This window comes from Somniosus microcephalus, chromosome 7 (genome assembly GCF_052327205.1).
Source record: "Somniosus microcephalus isolate GS21.2 chromosome 7, FLI_Smic_1.0, whole genome shotgun sequence".
Taxonomy (NCBI): Eukaryota; Metazoa; Chordata; class Chondrichthyes; order Squaliformes; family Somniosidae; genus Somniosus; species Somniosus microcephalus.
In genome coordinates, this window is record NC_140993.1 from 10729253 (window position 1) to 10746739 (window position 17487).

Consider the following 17487-nt stretch of genomic DNA (forward strand, 5'->3'; position numbering starts at 1 on the left):
AAGTCCTTGTGCACCAGTCGCTGAAGGTAAGCATGCAGGTGCGGCAGGCGGTTAAAAAGGCAAATGGTATGTTGGCCTTCATAGTGAGAGGATTCGAGTACAGGAGCAAGGATGTCTTGCTGCAGTTGTACAGGGCCTTGGTGAGACCACACCTTGAATATTGTGTGCAGTTTTGGTCGCCTTATCTGAGGAAGGATGTTCTTGCCATGGAGGGAGTGCAGCGAAGAGACTGATACCTGGGATGGCAGGAATGACGTATGAGGAGAGATTGGGTCGATTAGGCTTATATTCGCTAGAGTTTAGAAGAATGAGAGGGGATCTCATTGAAACTTATAAAATTCTAACAGGACTAGACAGACTAGATGCAGGAAGGATGTTCCCAATGGCGGGGCAGACCAGAACCAGGGGTCACAGTCTAAAGATAAGGGGTAAGTCATTTAGGACAGAGATGAGGAGGAATTTCTTCACCCAGAGAGTGGTGAACCTGTGGAATTCTCTACCACAGAAGGCAGTTAAGGCCAATTCATTAAATATATTCAAGAAGGAGTTAGATATATTTCTTAAGGCTAAAGGGATCAAGGGATATGAGGAGAAAGCAGGGACAGGGTACTGAACTTGGATGATCAGCCATGATCTCATTAAATGGCGGAACAGGCTCGAGGGGCTGAATGGCCTACTCCTGCTCCTATCTTCTATGTAAGTCCGATGATAATTGCCCATCCCCAGTTGCACTGACAAGGCAGTGCTGGGCCACCCTCTTGATATGCTGCAGTCCATGTGGTGAAGGTGCTCCCACTAGATACGGAGTTCCAGGTGTTTGACCCAGTGACGGTGAAGGAACGGCGATATTTGTCCAAGTCAGGATGGTGTGGAACCTGGAGGTGATGGTGCTCCAATGCACCTGATGCCCTTGTCCTTCTAGGAGGTGGAGGTTGTGGGTTTAGAATGTGCTGCTGAAGTGCAGTACATCCTGTAAATAGTACACACTGCAGCCACGGTATATGGAGGGGGTGGACATTTAGGTTGGTTGATGAGGTTCCATTCAAATTGACTACTTTGTCTTGCATAGTGTCAAGCTTCTTGAGTGTTATTTTAACCGCGCTCATCCAAGCAACTGGAGGGTGCACCATCGCACTCCTGACTTGTACCTTGTAGATGGTGGAGAGACATTGGGGAGTCAGGAGGTTAGCCACTCACCACAGAATACCCAGCCTTTGATCCAGTTGAGTTTCTGGTCATTGATGACTCCCAGGATGTTGATGATGGGAACTCGGTCATGGTAATGTCATTGAATGTCAGGGGGAGGTGGCTAAGCTTTCTTGTTGGAGCTAGTCAATGCCTGGCACTTGTGTGGCGTGTATGATACTTGCCACATATTAGGCCCAAGCCTGGATATGTCCAGGTCTTGCTGTGTGCGAGCATGGACTGCTTCATTATCTGAAAACTTGCAAATGGAGCTGAATACTGTAACCATCAGCAGAAAGCTGCACTTCTGGTGGAGGGAAGATGCTGGATGAAGCAGCTGAAGATGGTTGGGCCTAGAATGATGATTGGCCACTACCTCTCTCGACCCCTCCACTGTTTCTAAATTATCAGACTGCTTGTCCAGCATCCAGTACTGGATGAGCAGAAATTTCTCCAACTAAATATTGGGAAGACCGAAGCCATTGTCTTAGGTCTCTGCCACAAACTTCGTTCCATAACCACTGACTCCATCCAACTGTCTGAAGCTGAACCAGACTGTTGGCAACCTTGGTGTCATATTTGACCCTGAGATGAGCATCCGATCACACATCTGTGCTATCACTAAGACCACCAATTTCCACCTCATGTAACATTGCCGGACTCCGCCTTTGCTTCAGCTCATCTGTTGCTGAAACCTCATCCATGCCTTTGTTACCTCTAGACTTGACTATTGCAGGGCTACAGGGAAAGGGCGGGGGAGTGGGACTAGCTGAAGTGCTCTTGCAGAGAGCCGGCACGGGCTCGACAGGCCAAATGGCGGCCTCCTCTGCTGTAACCATTCTAATTCTATAATTCTTGGGATATGGGTGTCACTGACAAGGCCGGAATTTATTCCCCATCCCTAGTTGCTCTTGAAACAAACATAAGAGAAACATAGAGATAGGAACAGAAGTAGGCCATTCGGCCCTTCGAGCCTGCTCCGCCATTCAATGAGATCATGGCTGATCTTCGTCTGAGATCTTAGCTGATCTTACCAGTTCAGTACCCCGTCCCCGCCTTTTCTCCGTAACCCTTAATCCCCTTAGCCTTCAGAAATATATCCAATTCTCTCTTGAAAATATTTATTGAATTAGCCTTCACAGCCCTCTGTGGCAGGGAATTCCACAGGCTCACCACTCTTTGAGTGAAGAAATTCTTCCTCATCTCTGTTTTAAATGATTTGCCCGCTATTTTTAGACTGTGGCCCCTGGTTCTGTGCTCCCCTGCCATTGGAAACATTCTCTCTGAATTCAGCCTGTCCAGGCCTGCCATAATTTTATATGTTTCGATGAGATCCCCTCTCAATCTTCTAAACTCCAGTGAGTACAAGCCCAAACTATTCAATCTCTCCTCGTAGGTCATTCCCGCCATTCCAGGTATCAGCCTGGTGAATCGCCGCTGCACTCTTTCCATGGCAAGAACATCCTTCCGCAGATGGGGCGACCAAAACTGTACACAATACTCCAGATGCGGTCTCACCAGCACCTTGTACAGCTGTAGTAAGGTATCCCTATTCCTATACTCGAACCCCCTTGATATGAAGGCCAACATACCATTTGCCTTCTTAATCGCCTGTTGCACCTGCATGCTCTCCTTCAGTGACTGGTGCACAAGAACACCCAGGTCCCTCTGCACTTCCCCATCTCCCAATCTATTGCCATTTAGATAATCTACCCTCCTGTTTTTACCCCCAAAGTGGATAACCTCGCATTTATCCACATTATAGTGCATCTGCCACGTATCCGCCCATTCCCCCAACCTGTCCAAATCGCACTGTAGCCTCCTGACATCCTCATCAGAGCCCACCCCTCCTCCTAGTTTAGTGTCGTCAGCGAATTTGGAAATATTGCATCCAATTCCCTGATCCAGATCATTTATATATATTGTGAACAGCTGGGGTCCCAGGACAGATCCTTGCGGCACCCCGCTGGTCACTGCCTGCCACTCCGAAAACGAGCCGTTTATTCCAACTCTCTGTTTTCTATCCGCCAGCCAGTTCTCTATCCACGTTAATACTTTGCCCCCAATCCCATGAGCCTTAATTTTGCATGATAATCTTTTGTGTGGAACCTTATCGAAGGCTTTCTGGAAGTCAAGGTACACCACATCCACTGGCTCTCCCCCATCTATTTTACCAGTTACTTCCTCAAAAAATTCCAGCAGATTATTCAAACACGATTTACCCTTTGTAAATCCATGTTGACTCTGTCCGATCCTTTCCCCATTTGTCAAGTGCTCCGCTATTTTATCCTTAATAATGGACTCTAGCATTTTGCCCACAACCGATGTAAGGCTTACTGGTCTATAATTCCCTGCTTTCTCTCTACCCCCCTTTTTAAATATTGGGGTAACATTAGCTACCCTCCAATCCACGGGTACTGTTCCCGAGTCAATGGAGTTCCGGAAGATGATCCTTAGAGCATCTGCTATCTCCAGGGCCACCTCCTTAAGTACCCTAGGATGTAGTTTATCAGGCCCCGGGGATTTGTCGGCCTTCAGTCCCCTCAACTTACCCAACACCATATCCCTAGAGATACTAATTTCTGTCAGCTCCTCCCTCTCATTAGTCCCTATGTTTGCCGATATTCCTGGGAGGTTATTTGTGTCCTCCTTTGTGAATACAGAACCAAAGTATGAGTTTAATTGGTCTGCCATTTCCTTATTCTCCATTATATATTCTCCCGAATCGGACTGCAAGGGACCGACTTGGGATTTTACCAGTCTTTTCCTCCTGATATACCGATAAAAGCTTTTGCAGTCTGTCTTTATGTTTGCTGCAAGTTTACTTTCGTATTCTATTTTCCCCTTCCTGATTAATCCCTTTGTCCTCTTTTGCTGTATCCTGTACTGCCCCCAGTCTTCCGGTCTGGTGCTTTTTTTTGCCAGTTGATATGCCCTTTTTTTTGATTTTATGCTGTCCCTAATTTCCCTCGTTATCCACGGTTGAGCCACCTTTTTAGGTTTATTTTTATGCCAAACCGGTATAAACATGTTCTGGAATTCTTCCATTCTATCTTTGAATGCTTGCCATTGTCTATCCACTGTCAATCCCCCCAGAAACACCACCCAATCAATCTTACCCAATTCCCGTCTCATACCCTCGTAATTCCCTTTATTTAAGTTCTGGACCTTAGTCTCTGATTCAATTTCCTCACTCTCCATCTCGACTGAGAGCTCGATCATATTATGATCGCTCTGACCCAAGGGGCCTCGTACAAGAAGATTGTTGATAAGTCCCTTCTCATTGCACAATACCCAGTCTAAAATGGCCTGATCTCGAGTCGGCTCCTCGACATATTGGTCCAGATAACCGTCCCGAAAACATTCCAGGAATTCCTCCTCCTCAGAATTTTTACTAATTTGGGTAGTCCAATCAATATGTAAATTAAAGTCACCCATGATGACAGCTGTGCTCTTATCGCACGCTTCTCTAATTTCCCTTTTTATGCCTTCCCTCACCTCCATATTACTATTTGGAGGCCTATATATCACACCCACTAACGTTTTCCTCCCCTTGCTATTTCTCATTTCTACCCATACAGATTCCGTTTCATCCGAGTTAATATCCTTCCTTTCCATTGCATTAATCCCCTCCTTTACCAGCAATGCTACCCCACCTCCCCTACCTTTTTGCCGATCCTTCCTAAATATTGTATATCCCTGGATGTTAAGTTCCCAGCCTTGCCCACCCTGCAGCCACGTTTCTGTAATCCCAATCAAATCATACTTGTTTACCTCTATTTCCACAACTAATTCATCCACCTTGTTCCTAATGCTTCTAGCATTAAGATACAAAGCCTTCAGGCTTGCTTTTTTCACACTCTCATTATGAATTAGTTTGGCCCTTTGTGTTTCTCTCCTTTGCTTATTGCTTCTCACCTTTCTACCATCTATTTCTGACTTCATATGACTTCCCTCTTTTGCACTACCTAGGTTCCCATCCCCCTGCCAAATTAGTTTAAATCCTCCCGAACCGCCCTAGAAAATATTACCCCGAGGACATCGGCTCCCTCACAGTTCAGGTGTAGACCGTCCCCTTGGTACAGGTCACTCCTCCCCAAGAACTGGTTCCAATGCCTCAAGAATTTAAATCCCTCTCCCTTGCACCACTGCTCAAGCCACGTATTTAGCTTATCTATCTTACTCTCTCTAAACTTATTAGCTCGTGGCACTGGTAGCAATCCAGAGATTACTACCTTTGAGGTCCTACTTTTCAATTTAGCTCCTAACTCCCTAAATTCAGCTTGTAGGACCTCCTCCCTCTTTTTACCTACATTGAGAAGGTGAACTGCTGCAGTCCATGTGTGCAGTTTGTGGAGCCTCCTCCTCTCGTTAGTTTAATTGTTCTCCACCATTCACGACTGGATGTGGAAGGACTGCAGAGCTCTGACTTGATCCGTCGGTTGTGGGATCTCTATCTATAGCATGCTGTTTCTGCTGTTTAGCATGCATGCAGCCTTGTGCTGCAGCTTCACCAGGTTGTCACCTCATTTTCAGGTATGCCTGGTGCTGCTACTGGCATGTTCTTCTACACTCCTCATTGAACCAGGGTTGGTTATCTGGATTGATGGTGATGGTAGAGTGAGGGATATACTGGGGTTCCCCTGGACCGTGTAGGCAATAGAATCTGTCCTTCAGCCTTATAGTGCTGTGCTCTATGACGATGTGGCTTGATGCACAGGCTGTTCCTCATTACAGTTCTTGGTAGCATGCATTGCTGTCAGGAGCCATGATAGCAGTGGGTAGTTCTTGTCTCTCAGATGTCAACAAGATATGCCCCCCTCTAGTTGAAATAAAGTCAAGATGCTGGATTGCTGCAGCCAAAATATTGGCATTCATTCATGTGAGGGATATTGCTGTGCCAGTCCCTTACGGGTTGAACCTTTTCTATACAGATAATTGAGGGGATTAATAGATGGTATCCTGATTTGCCACACAAGTACCATCTATTACCTTTTAGACTCTGGTGAAGCCAACTCCTCGGTAACCTGGTCACTGCCCTCTGATTCTGCTGATGGGAGATGTGTAGGTGTCGATGAACTGTGCAGCCTTACTAAACGGTGCATCAGTGACCTGACAAATCGGGTGTAGACAGAAAACTGACTTGTGTTGGCATGGTCCTCTATTGCACTCTGAAAGGAGCTGGTGGTGAGGAAATTGATGGCGATGGTGACTTTGACACGGATTGAAAGTATCATCCGAATGCTTGAACTAGGTTGAAGGTCATGTAGCAAATCACCTAGCTGCCGCAGTACTTCCCACATAAAGCACAGCCACCTGATGCATAGCTCGTATCATGGAGAGAACGCCAGGGTATATGCATTCTTGTAGATGTCGGATGGTGTACTCCTTCTTATGATGTGTGGCGCGACTTAAACAATTTTAAACAAGTGCCAGGCAATGACCATTTCTAACAAGCGAGAGTCTAGCTACCTCCCCATGACATTCATAATAATCATAATAATAATAATCAACTTTATTGTCATTGTTAGTGCACAAGTGCAGTACAACGAAATGTAGGCTTGCGGCTCCCGAGAGTGTACATTTTGATTAAGACATTTAAACATTCAACATACATTTGGCTTGTAATACATTAACATAAACATAACCATAATAAAGTGCATTGGCAGATGTGCAGGCTTTAGAGTTTATTTGTGGAGTTCAGTAGGATGACAGCCCTGGGAAAGAAGCTGTTCCTAAATCTGGTCGTTAGGGTGCGAATGCATCTGTAGCGTCTCCCAGATGGCAGGAGGGCGAACAGACTGTGGCTGGGGTGGGTAGGGTCTTTGATGATGGTCCGTGACCTCCGTAAACAGCGTTTCTGGTATATGTGCTCTATGGTCGGTAGCCGGGTGCCGGTAATTCGTTGGGCAGTTTTGACTACCCACTGCAGGGCTTTCCGGTCATAGTAGCTGCAGCTGCCATACCATACTGTGATACAGTTCGTCAGGGTGCTCTCTATTGTGCAGCGGTAAAAGTTAGAGAGGATCAGGGGTGACAGGTTACATCCCTTCAGCCTCCTTAGGAAATATTGAGGGACCAGGAGAGGTCTTCCGTGATGTGGACTCCGAGGAACTTAAAGCTGTCCACCCTTTCCACCACAGCCCCATGGATGTGGATGGGGGTGTGACTTCCGGCTTTAGACTTCCTGAAGTCCACAATGATTTCTTTGGTTTTCTTGATGTTAAGGGCCAGGTTGTTATCGGCGCACCACTTCACGAGATGCTGGACCTCCTCCCTGTAGGCTGACTCATCGTTGTTGGTGATCTGGCCTACTACCGTGGTATCATCCGCAAACTTGATGATGGTGTTGGAACCATGAACAGCCACACAGTCGTGGGTGAAGAGGGAGTAGAGGAGGGGGCTCAGCACACATCCTTGTGGGGCCCCCGTGTTCAGGGTCGGGGGGGAGGTGTGGTTACCTAATTTGACAGACTGGGGTCTGTTTGTTAGGAAGTCCAGGGTCCAGTTGCAGAGGGAAGTGTTCAGGCCAAGATTGTGGAGTTTGGTGGCCAGCTTGTTGGGGACGATAGTGTTGAATGCTGAGCTGTAGTCTATGAACAGCATTCTGATGTAGGTCTCTTTACCATCAAAGTGATTCAGTGCAGAGTGTAGAGCAGTTGTGATTGTATCCTCCGTTGATCTGTTTGCACGATAGGCAAACTGATGTTGGTCAAGAGAGGTGGGAACACTGGCTTTGATGTGAGCCAGGACCAGTCTCTCTCAACACTTCATTATGATGGGTGTGAGTGCGACAGGTCGATAGTCGTTCAGGCACGTCACAGCCGTTTGCTTTGGCACAGGAATAATGGTAGCGGTCTTGAAGCATGTAGGGACTACTGCCTGGGCCAATGACAGATTGAAGATGGCGGTGAAGACATCAGCCAGCTGATCAGCACATTCCTTGAGTACCCGTCCAGGGATGCTATCCGGTCCAGCAGCCTTTCGTGTGTTCACTCCGCGTAGAACACCCCTTACGTCGGAGGTCGACAGAGTGAGCACCTGGTCTTCCGGGGGTGGCAAGGCTTTGGTAGCCGGCTCCCTGTTGTCCCTGTCAAAGCGAGTGTAGAAGTTGTTAAGCTCCTCCGGAAGGGAGGCATCGCTAACCGGGGGGCTGGTGTTTTTACTCTTGTAGTCAGTGATGGATTGGATGCCTTGCCACATGCGCCGGGGGTCCGAGTTGTTGTGGAAATGATCCTCTATCCGCAGTGTCTGTTTCCTTTTGGCAGTCCTGATACCCTTTTTTAGGTTGGTCCTAGCTGCACTGTAAGCCGCCGCGTCGCCAGATTTAAATGCTGCGTCGTGTGCTTTCAACAGCGAGCGGACCTCTCCGTTCATCCAGGGTTTCTGGTTTGGGTATGTCCTGATATTTTTATGGGTTGTGACGACCTCGACGCAACTGTTAATGTAGAATAGCACTGTGGATGCCTATTCCTCGATGTCATTATGGGCAAACATGCCCCAATCAGTGCGTTCGAAGCAATCCTGAAGCTCCGAGACTGTCCCCTCTGGCCATACTTTCACTGATCTCACTGATGTTCTCACTCTTTTGATGAGCGGTTTGTATGCCGGGGCTAGAAACAGCATTACCATCACCGAATCCTCTACCATCAACATCCTGTGGGTCACCATTGATCAGAAATTTAACTGGACCAGCCACATAAATACTGTGGCTACAAGAGCAGGTCAGAGGCACCTGTGTTACTGCTACATTTTAAAGCCCCTGGGTAGCTGCAAGAAGTTGTTTACAAATAAGAATCCAGCAGGCGTGACTGCTTTATACAGGTGTCTCTAACACTGGGTGCAAATCTATTGGAAATGATAGGGTTTAGGACAGCGACCTCACCCCCCACCATGATCCTGTTATTTCCATACACGCACTGTATTGGGTGCAGGCACTTCTTTTGCAGGGCCATAGTAGCTGGGGAATTTTGGACGGATGTATAAAGGGGCAGAGATTTAGTAGAATAGAAACCCCCCCCCCAAATTCCGTCTCTTGCTAAAGCTCCTTGGGGGAAAAATTCGGTTGCTTTGCGCCTCCCGTTAGCGCCCTAAGCAACTAGCGCCTGGACGCGGCACCACCAACGCCTCCCACGAAATTCAGCAAACTTTGGTAGCGCACCCTGACTTACTGCCGGACGCTATGCCCGACGGGGTCAGGGGGGCCTACCTGTGGCCAGGGCGGTGCTATTTAAAGGCGAGGTGCCGGGCGGCCGTTTTTGTAGCTGGCCACCTGACAGCACCTTCCTCCGCTGCCGTCCCCGGCCACCTGACCCGCCCCCCCTCCCCCAAGGAGTGCCGGCTGCGCTCCATGAGCCTGGCAATTAACTTGTGTGCCAGACTCTTTTGCCGGCACTCCGATCCCCGGTGGCCCAGCTGGGCCCCGGGTCGCGCTGCGCAAGGCCCCTCCCCTTTAAGAAGGGGAGGAAGGCCTGCAATACCGCACCATGATATTCCCTCGCAGCTCCCCAAGAGGGAGGCGGGGTGCTTCTAGTAGCGCCCCGCTTCCCTCTTGGGGCGCTACTGATATACCTATCAATTCAGTTCATGAAAAGCGACGAGTTAAGTTAGTAACTATAGGTTTTTATTGGCTAAATAACAGAGCCCACCCTCGTGGGTGATCGGATCCAACAAGGAGGAATACCAGCCAGTCGACCACCTTTATACCTGGGCAAGCAGGCGGAGCCATGGGTGGAGTCAGCTGTGGTCAGCACAGGTATAACAGCGTGGCAAGAGGTGACCTTGTGTAGCGATACAACAGTGTAAACAGTGATAACCATAGTGTAACGATATAAACAGTGATAACCATAGTGTAACGATAGTGAACGATAAAAGTGGTTTACCACATTCACCACTTGTTTAAATTTGAGTCCGGCGGGGTGAAGTGTACTACCAGTTCGGGTATGTCAGTCTGTCCGGAGGCCTCGTAAGCCTTTCTGATCGGCACAGCAGCGGCGGCGGTGGTGCAGTATCCGATGTTAATGCTGGTGTCTGCGTGGTCGGCGAAGGCTCGTGGGGTTCCGGCATGCCGTCTACCTGGGCTGGATTTGGGGTGGTGGTGGGGGGTAACGGTGGTGTCTCAGGGGTGCCCGAGGGTGCGAGGTCTCGTAAGGAGACTGTGTCCTCCTGCCCGTCTGGGTATGCCACATAGGCGTACTGGGGGTTGGCGTGCAGGAGGTCCACCCTCTCGACCAGGGGGTCCGTTTTATGGGCCCTCACGTGCTTTCGCAGCAAGACGGGCCCCGGAGAAGTCAGCCATGTTGGTAGCGAGGTTCCCGTAGTCGACTTCCTGGGGAAAACAAACATTCGTTCATGGGGGGGTGGCGTTAATGGCAGTGCAAAGCAGTGACCGGATGGAATGCAGCGCTGCCGGGAGGACTTCCTGCCAGCGAGAGGTTGGGAGGCCCTTAGACTTTAAGGCTAAGAGAACGGCCTTCCAGACAGTCGCGTTCTCTCTTTCCACCTGGCCGTTCCCTCGGGGGTTGTAGCTGGTGGTCCTGCTTGCAGCAATACCTCTCGCTAGTAGGAACTGGCGAAGTTCCTCGCTCATGAAGGATGAGCCCCAGTCGCTATGTATATAGTTCGGGAACCCGAACAAGGCGAAGAGGTCGTTCAGGCATTTGATGACCGTGGTACTGGTCATGTCTGGGCGGGGGAAGGCAAAGGGGAAACGGGAGTACTCATCAATAATGTTGAGGAAGTACACATTACGGTCAGAGGACGGGAGGGGCCCCTTAAAATCGATGCTCAAGCGCTCGAAGGGGCGGGTGGCCTTGATCAGGCTTGCTCTGTCCGGCCTAAAGAAATGCGGTTTGCATTCGGCACAGGTTTGGCAGTTCCTGGTCATGGTCCTGACCTCCTCGATGGAGTAGGGCAGGTTGCGGGCCTTAATGAAGTGGTAAAGTCTGGTGACCCCGGGGTGGCAGAGGTCGTTGTGGAGGGTCTGCAGTCTATCAATTTGCGCGTTGGCACATGTACTTCGTGATAGAGCATCTGGGGGTTCGTTCAGTTTACAAGATATCATAATCGTAGGTGGAGAGCTCGATTCTCCACCTCAAGATCTTGTCGTTCTTGATTTTGCCCCTCAGCTTGTTATTAAACATAAAAGCGACCGAGCGCTGGTCGGTGAGGAGGGTAAATCGTTTGCCTGCCAGGTAATGCCTCCAGCGTCGTACTGCCTCCACGATCGCCTGGGCCTCCTTCTCGACCGAAGAGTGTCGGATCTCAGGGCCCTGGAGAGTCCTTGAGAAGAAGGCCACAGGTCTCCCCGCCTGGTTAAGGGTTGCAGCTAGGGCGAAGTCGGATGCATCGCTCTCCACTTGGAAAGGGATAGACTCATCCACCGCGTGCAATGTGGCCTTAGCAATGTCTCCCTTTATGAGGGAGAAGGCTGCGCATGCTTCTGCCGTCAGGGGGAAGGAGGTGGACTTCATGAGGGGTCTGGCTTTGTCCGCATAATTGGGCACCCATTGGGCATAGTAGGCGAAGAGCCCCAGGGTTCTCTTCAGCGCCTTTGGACAGTGGGGGAGTGGAAGCTCCATGAGGCACTGCTGGTGTCTGTGGCTTTCCCCCTGCAGGCCTTCGCGAAGTGGCCTTTCTTGTGGCAGTCGGAGCAGGTCGCGTTTCTTGCAGGGCAGCGCGCCCTCGGGTGTTTCGCCTGGCCACAGAAGAAGTAGCCGGCGGCCCGATCGCGGGGCTCCGATGTCGCAGCCGGTACCGGGGGTGGCGGTCCCGATCGGTTCCGGGACACCGACGCTGTGGTAGGTCCCAGAGGCGGCGGTGCGAGGGGTATTGCGGCCGGGGTCGGGCCCGAGTCCCAGGGTCGCGCAGCAAAGTACCTGGAGTACGCCTCGAGGTACCGATGGGCCACTTCCAAGGAGCGAGCGAGGATAGCAGCTGTTTTCAGGTCGAGGTCCTTTGATTCCAGCAGTCTTTGCCGTGAGTAGTCTGACCGAAGGCCTTTCACGAAGGCATCTCGGATGTTTCCATCTGTATGTTCTGCAGCTGTTACGGCTTTAAAGTCACAGTCCCTGCCGAGTATTTGCAGCGCCCGTAAGAAATCATCAACCGACTCTCCTGGCTGTTGCGAGCGGGATCTTAGGAGATGCCTGGCGTACACTGAGTTTACAGGGCTCCGATACTGTTCTTTTAGCAGGTTGAGGGCGTCCTCGTATGTGGCAATGTCCCGGATGAGTGCAAATACTTTAGGGCTCACCTGAGCGGTCAGAACTCTTAGTTTGGATGCCGGAGGCACGCCGGATTCTCCCAGGTAGGCTTCGAAGCAGCTCAGCCAGTGTTCGAAGTCGAGGGCTGAATTCGCAGCCTGTGGGTTTAGATCCAGGTACGGCGGCTGGAGGGCTCGTAGCCAGGCCGGCTGCTGGGGCTGTTGTAGATGGCCGTTTGGCTGAGGCTGTACGCCTGACTGGTCGTTTGGCTGCTCCGTTGTAGACATTTCAAAATTTAGCCAATAAAATTGATATACCTATCAATTCAGTTCATGAAAAGCGACGAGTTAAGTTAGTAACTATAGGTTTTTATTGGCTAAATAACAGAGCCCACCCTCGTGGGTGATCGGATCCAACAAGGAGGAATACCAGCCAGTCGACCACCTTTATACCTGGGCAAGCAGGCGGAGCCATGGGCGGAGTCAGCTGTGGTCAGCCCAGGTATAACAGCGTGGCAAGAGGTGACCTTGTGTAGCGATACAACAGTGTAAACAGTGATAACCATAGTGTAACGATAGTGAACGATAAAAGCGGTTTACCACAGCTACCACTCAGTTTCAACCGCGGGGGCACTAGTTTTTCCGGGGCGAAGTTAGCGCCGCAAAGGGGGCGCGACTCAATTTTCCCCCCCTTGAGTGTCATCTTTGCTCAGCAGTAGCACCCTTACCTCAACGTCAGAAGGTTCAAGGCCCATTCTGGTGAATTGAGCACACAATCTAAGCTGACGCTTTGGTGTAGTACTGAGGAAGTGCTGCATAGTCTGATATGCCATCTTTCAGGTGAGGTAAAACCAAGGCCTGTCCACCCAAATGTCACTCTGTTTGGGTGACCATAAAGGTTCCCATAGCACTATTTAAAGAGGAGCAAGGCAGTTCTACTGATGTCCAGGCCAAGATCTTTTCCCTCAACACCACAAATACCAATGACTGCTCTTCAAATGCAATTTATTGGCTGTGAAACTCTTTGGATGCCTGGAGGATATGAAAGGCGCTATATAATCGTTTTCTTTTTACCTGCCCAGATTGTACTAAAAATGCATCTCCACAGCAGAGGAACCTCAAGGCCAGAGGGGCGGGGGTGTATACAATTAGTCCTGATTATTTTTCCAATTATGGCAAGGTTGGGGCTGTGCTATTCCGTGGTATGGACCACCAATACCAGGGAGGGCTGGTTTTGCTAAATTTTTATAGGCAAGCCCCAATCCTTTATTAGAAACGACTCTTTGTGCTTGGAGAATGTATGCAGGTTGATTGGCCAGAAGTTATAAATTGGTCAAACCAACAGCTCTTAAAGGACATGGAAGGGGAATTGTCTGTTGTACTTGAAGGGACAAGAGATTTAGCATTGTGTGGGCTGAGGATGGCTCAAAGCCTTCAGTAATGATTCCTTGGAATCGCTGATGCAAGAAGTGAAGGAGGGTGGTGTTGTTGGCCAGGTGCAAGCTGCATAGATGCAGGTCACTCGTGAAGTGAATGCAGTCTGCTGTACCTGGAAATAAATTAGGAACAGGTTTAGTGGCACCAAAAGAGCTAAGGTCTGTGCACCACCTTGAATTACACGTGCACTTTTTCTTCAGACTCGACACGGAATGTTGAACTGCTCGTGGCGCTACGTGCCGCGATATTGCAGGCCTTCCTCCCCTTCTAATACTGCACACACAATCCTTCACTGTTCAGTTGTAAAAGTGCTATGTTAGAAAAGCACCATGCAGACTTGTGTAAAGAGACCCAGTTTCAATGGGCTTCACAGGGCTTCTATTTTGTATGCTCAGGCACTTGCTAACAGTTTCATTATTGTACTCCTGCTTACACGCCAAGACAGTTCACATTGGGAAAGGACCATTGTGCCAGTTGTGCTGAAGCAGCTGTCTGATTTTGAAGAGATAGCCCTTGTCCTTTCTGGACGCCAATATATACAGGGTATTGGCAAGTGAGAGTTTGGAGTTGTACTGCCACCACTTGGCAATTTAGAATGTAGCTGTGGATCCCTTTAAATAACATTGCTACAGCTTGGGTACGGTAGCATAGTGGTTATGTTACTGGACTAGTAACCCAGAGACTAGGACTACTGACTGAAGACGTGAGTTCAAATCCCACCATGGCAGCTGGGGAATTTAAATTCAAATAAATAAATCTGAAATAAAAAGCTAGTATCAGTAATGGTGACCATGAAACTACCGGATTGTCGTAAAAATCCATCTGGTTCACTAATGTCCTTTAGGGAAGGAAATCTGCCGTCCTTACCCGGTCCGGCCGATATGTGACTCTTAACTACCCTCTGAAATGGCTTAGCAAGTCAGTTGTATTCAAGAAGGCGGCTCACCACCACCTTCTCAAGGGGCAATTAGGAATGGGCAATAAATGCTGGCCTTGCCAGCAACGCCCACATCCCGTGAATTAAAAAAAAAAGCTTGCCTCCTGACTGGTGTCAACAAGAATTACTGGGCAGGTTTAAGAATCAGTGAATGGGGGAGCTCTCACAACTGAATGTAATAAGCCCCGCCACCACTTTCAGACGGCCACCCGAGACGGGGAGTTTGGGCGTTGGAACATCACGTGCTAAAATTTTACACTCAAAAAAACTGATTAAACCAAGTTGACTTTCTCCCCCGAATGTTCTGACGAAGAGTTTATCCAAAATGTTAGCCTGTCATCTTTACAGATTCTGATAGAACTGTGTACAGGAAACTCTCATTTAACCGGCACCTAAATATCCGGAAATCTCTCTTAGCCGGCAAAATTCAGGAGTAGGTTCAGGTAAGTTTTACTATATATTAGTGGCCATGTAACCAGGGTTCCTGGTTCTGTGGCCGTGCAACGGGGACTCTTGGATCTGTGGCCGTGTAACCGGGACTCCTGAACAAGTGCTGTGTAACCGGGGCTCCTGCACCTGTGGCCGTATAACCGGGGTTCCTGGATCTGTGGCCGTGCAACAGGGACTCTTGGATCTGTGGCCGTGTAACCGGGACTCCTGAACAAGTGCTGTGTAACCGGGGCTCCTGCACCTGTGGCCGTGTACGGGACTCTCGTACCTTGGTAAGTATACTTCTTTGTAATCCGGACTTTTTGATCAACTGGCACCATGCCGGTCCCGTTGGTGCCGGATAAAAAATAGTTTTCCTGTAGGGTCTTGAGAGAAGTAGCAGTAGGGATTGCGGATGCATTGGTGGTAATTTTCCAAAACTCCCTGGATTCAGGAAAGGTCCCAGCAGATTGGAAAACTGCTAATGTAACGTCCTTATTTAAAAAGGGAGGTAGACAAAAGGCTGGAAACTATAGACCAGTTAACCTAACATCTGTGGTTGGTAAAATGTTGGAGTCCATTATTAAGGAAGCAGTAACAGGACATTTGGATAAGCATAATTTAATCGGACAGAGTCAGCATGGCTTTATGAAAGGGAAATCATGTTTGACAAATTTGCTCGAATTCTTTGAGGATGTAACAAACAGGGTGGATTAAAGGGGAACCAGTGGATGTGGTGTATTTGGACTTCCAAAAGGCATTTGACAAGGTGCCACACAAAAGATTACTGCACAAGATAAAAAACCACGGGATTGGGGGTAATATACTGGCATGGGTGGAAGATTGGCTATCTAACAGAAAACAGAGAGTTGGGATAAATGGTTCATTCTCGGGTTGGCAATCAGTAACTAGTGGTGTTCCGCAGGGGTCAGTGCTGGGACCCCAACTCTTTACAATCTATATTAACGATTTAGAGGAGGGGACCAGGTGCAACGTATCCAAGTTTGCCGACGATACAAAGATGGGAGGGAAAGCAGTGAGTAAGGAGGACATAAAAAACCTGCAAAAGGACATAGACAGGCTAAGTGAGTGGGCAGAAATTTGGCAGATGGAATATAATGTTGGAAAGTGTGAGGTTATGCACTTTGGCAGAAAAAATCAAAGAGCAAGTTATTATCTAAATGGAGAGAAACTGCAAAGTGCTACAGTACAAAGGGATCTGGGGGTCCTGGTACATGAAACACAGAAGGTTGGTATGCAGGTAATCAGGAAGGCCAATGGAATCTTGGCTTTTATTGCAAGGGGGATGGAGTATAAAAGCAGGGAAGTCTTGCTTCAGTTATACAGGGTACTGGTGAGGCCACACCTGGAATATTGCATACAGTTCTGGTTTCCATATTTAAGAAAAGATATACTTGCTTTCGAGGCAGTTCAGAGAAGGTTCACTCGGTTGATTCCGGAGATGAGGGGGTTGACTTATGAGGAAAGGTTGAGTAGGTTGGGCCTCTACTCATTGGAATTCAGAAGAATGAGAGGCGATCTTACTAGCTGGAGTACCCGACGTTGCCGAGGGAACTGAAGAACCCTCTGCCATGTTTATAAAACTGTTGGGATTGAAGAACTCTTGCTAAGCACCCAGGAGGTGGTTCTTTAACTTCGTTTTTTGTTAATGGGGATCGCCAGTAGCCATATACTCCAGGTTTTACAGTTTTCCTTCTATGTGAATTTGGAGGTAGCAAGCAGAATTATAATTTTGCAATGTTATCATTGACATTAATGAGAGAGAGGGGGGGAAGGAGAGAGAGAGAGGGGGGAAAGAGAGAGGGGGGAAGGAGAGAGAGGGGGAAGGAGAGGGAGGGGGAAGGAGAGGGAGGGGGAAGGAGAGAGAGAGGGAAGGAGAGAGAGAGAGGGGAAGGAGAGAGAGGGGAAGGAGAGAGAGGGGGGGAAGGAGAGAGGGAAGGAGAGAGGGAGAAGGAGAGAGGGGGAAGGAGAGAGGGGGAAGGAGAGAGAGAGAGAGGGGGAAGGAGAGAGAGAGAGAGGGGGAAGGAGAGAGAGAGGGGGAAGGAGAGAGAGAGGGGGAAGGAGAGAGAGAGGGGGGAAGGAGAGGGAAGGAGAGAGAGGGAAGGGGAGAGAGAGAGAGGGAGCGAGGGGGGAAGGAGAGAGAGAGAGGGGGAAGGAGAGAGTGAGGGAAGGAGATAGAGAAGAGAGGAAGGCACCCCGGGGAAGGGGTTGGATTCAGAGCCCGGCCTTGGTGACCCAGAGCCCCTGTGCGCGGCGTAGCGCCTCAGGCCCGGCT

The 17487-nt window shown here is 49.3% G+C and overlaps 1 long non-coding RNA gene across 1 annotated transcript in view; it reads left to right on the forward strand.

The window, feature by feature from the left end:
• The window catches only part of LOC147114512 (uncharacterized), a 123187-nt gene that overhangs the window by 10811 nt on the left and 94889 nt on the right, over nucleotides 1–17487 (forward strand). The window lies entirely within an intron of this gene.